The sequence below is a fragment of the Morone saxatilis genome, unplaced genomic scaffold, assembly GCF_004916995.1.
Source record: "Morone saxatilis isolate NCDOM2014 unplaced genomic scaffold, NCSU_SB_2.0 Contig10, whole genome shotgun sequence".
Lineage (NCBI taxonomy): Eukaryota > Metazoa > Chordata > Actinopteri > Moronidae > Morone > Morone saxatilis.
In genome coordinates this window covers 19,698,597-19,701,365 of record NW_023339652.1, presented here as the reverse complement: position 1 = coordinate 19,701,365, position 2,769 = coordinate 19,698,597, and the positions used below count along the sequence as shown (strand labels likewise).

The following is a 2,769-nucleotide window of genomic DNA, read 5'->3' as shown; positions in this document are numbered from 1 at the left end:
TCTGTAAATGTTATAAGGAGTTCGGTCTAGACCTGCTCTATTTGAAAAGTGTCCTGAGATAACCAATGTTATGATTTGGCGCTATACAAATAAAATTTAATTGAATTGCTGTCCTGTGAAAATCGCAATGTCCACTTCCTACAGTGAAACCAGATTAGTTAATTTAACTAAAACATTGTTGAAACTGATTTGAAATTTGACTTAAACTAAAGGTACTTGATCAATAATGTTTTTCAACTTACAAGTTAGTTTGAGTTATTTAAAATTTTGCATATAATCTGTTTCAACAATTTTATTAAGCATATTGCATTATAGTGTACACTACATCAAGTTCACAGTTTTGAATAACTTTAGCTTTTGGTCAGATACACGTAAATGAGTTGATTACTGTAAATCAACTATTTGCCTTACTACAACCTAAAATGACCAGTTCCCCGAACTTAATTATGTTTTTCTCCCAGAAGTAAAATACTAAGTGTATATAAGTATTCACAACTTACTATAATTTGAAAAAAATCTTTTTACGACTTTATTATAAAGATACAATAATGTAGAGTTATCCACTGCTGCCTCTTACACATTGCATTGACTGAGGAGGACTTTGTGACACAAACTGCTTTTCACAAACAAATGGATAACATGCACAACAGTTTCTTAACAAAGTGCTTTTGAGCTAGTGTGAAAAACGTCATCGTTTGTTATCACCGACAACCCTTAAACCTGCGTAGGATTTGTGCAGAAACAGGAATCAGTGATTAAAACCTCATATTATGTGTTCCTTTGAGTAAATTACTCCATTATCGTGCCCCATCAGCTGAGCCTGATAATTTCTTAAAATCCTAAAAATACTTTTAACACATACAAGCTAAGGAATCCAGCCTTGTATGTTTCAGATATTTAAACAGATTTTAAAATAGCTTATGTTGGATAATGAGGAGGAGACATTTTTAAGACCATAAAGGAACATTTAATTAATTCAAAACCACCACATTTGGAGATGCATTGTTTTCACTGGGCTGTATTGGTGTGTCCTGATTGGGTTGTAATGGCTGCTTCCACCTGATGTTCCTAAGCTGGGGATGTACCGGAAATTATAACCACACCATAGGGCAGCAGCTTATGGTGATGTCATCAGTGATTATTTAATTAAGCCTTTAGTCTCAAAATGTGAGAAGTAATGCACCAGTATTATTTATATAATCTCATTATATATAATGTAACGACTGCAAGATCCCAGAGTAGGCTGCTACCAATGATTATTATTACCAATATTATTGTCTTCACAATTTCCCAGAGCCAAATGTGATGTCATGATTGCTTGTTTTGTCTAGCAATTTAAAATCCAAAGGTAATCAGTGTTTAAAAATATAAAGAGAAAAACAGCCTTGGAAACAGTGAATGTTTACGGTTCTTCTTGAGAAAGACTTAATGATTCACTTTCTATTGATTGATTCATTGACTAATTGTCTTCAGTCTGCTTATTTTGTTGGACCAACATTCCAGCTGCCCATAGGGAATCAGTTTATGACTATAAAACATACAAAATTAGCGAATTATCATGTTGGTGAGACTGTAACTAACTAAATTAACGTGACTTAATGTTCTTTTGTGTAATGAGTCATGATTTAACATTTATTTTCACTGAACCGGCAACCCTCCAGTTTCCAAGCCAAGTCCCACAGACCACAATATGTTGTGCTCTTGGAGTTGTCTCTATCAGAGATCTTCCAGTATTTCAGTTTTTTCCTCTGAGGCCTGCTTCTCACCCTGGTTTGCCAAGTGGGTGGAGCTGCAGTCCATGTACGCTCCAATGCAGAAAACAGAATGAATTGAATGACAGAATCTTGATGAGCAGTTGGTGGGTTGTTGGGTCCCTGCGACGCGCAATATTGTGATGAACTAACCCACGCAGACTGGTTGAAGCAGACATAACCAGCGTTAAACGATACTTTCGATGTTATTCCATCTTCATCAGATATTTAATGTTGTAGAGGGAGATACTTAAAGTTGAACCCCAATTTTGCAGGGGTCTTTAAACTAAAGAAATAAGAAATAAACTTAAACAGCCAGGCTCTCCACACTGAGCAAATACAGAACTGCCAGAAGTTCACACCATCAAAGTTTCTATGAAAGGGATTGCTGCTAAATATCCTAACCATACTTTTCTCACTACATAACTATAACGTGAAACTGTTGGAGCTTCAATATCGAGAAAGTTGTGTACGACATTGGCCAAAAACCTCGCAATGCTGGAGGTCTTGCGCTGTTGTTCTGAATAGACGTGCAAGACGCAAAACAATTACCTTTAATAGAGGCATTATAGTTTTTAATACTGTTGTTATCAAATTATATGCTCTATCGCGGCTTTCACCTCTCCTAAAATGTCACTTTTTTTCTCGCCTTCTCAGCCCGCCCTTGTTTCTTTCTGTTTTTTTTTTTAACCGCCGTTTATCCATATTTAGTTTTTCCCTATGGTCTTTTGAACCCGTCGCTTTGCTGCTGCTACTTTTTTTTTCTATCTTCTATTTTTCTTTTTTTTTTTTTTTTTTTTTTTTAAAGGTGTTAATTGGCTGGACACGGCCGGGGCAGCCTGGCAATCCCAAACTTTAAAAGGGTCACGTTTGCTGCCACCTACCGTACTGGAGTTGTGAAACAGTAGATTACAAGGGGGAAAAACGGTGATGACTGGCAGTGGAATATGGGTCAGCCTGCCAGCCGGCTCTGGAGTCCGGCCATCAACATCTGTGGATTCTCAGATCAACACAGATG

General features: G+C 36.7%; 1 protein-coding gene across 1 annotated transcript in view; it reads left to right on the top strand.

Moving 5' to 3' along the window:
- LOC118337638 (LARGE xylosyl- and glucuronyltransferase 1-like) overlaps nucleotides 1-2,769 on the top strand; it is a gene marked incomplete in the record, with an annotated part of 118,997 nt that overhangs the window by 1,441 nt on the left and 114,787 nt on the right.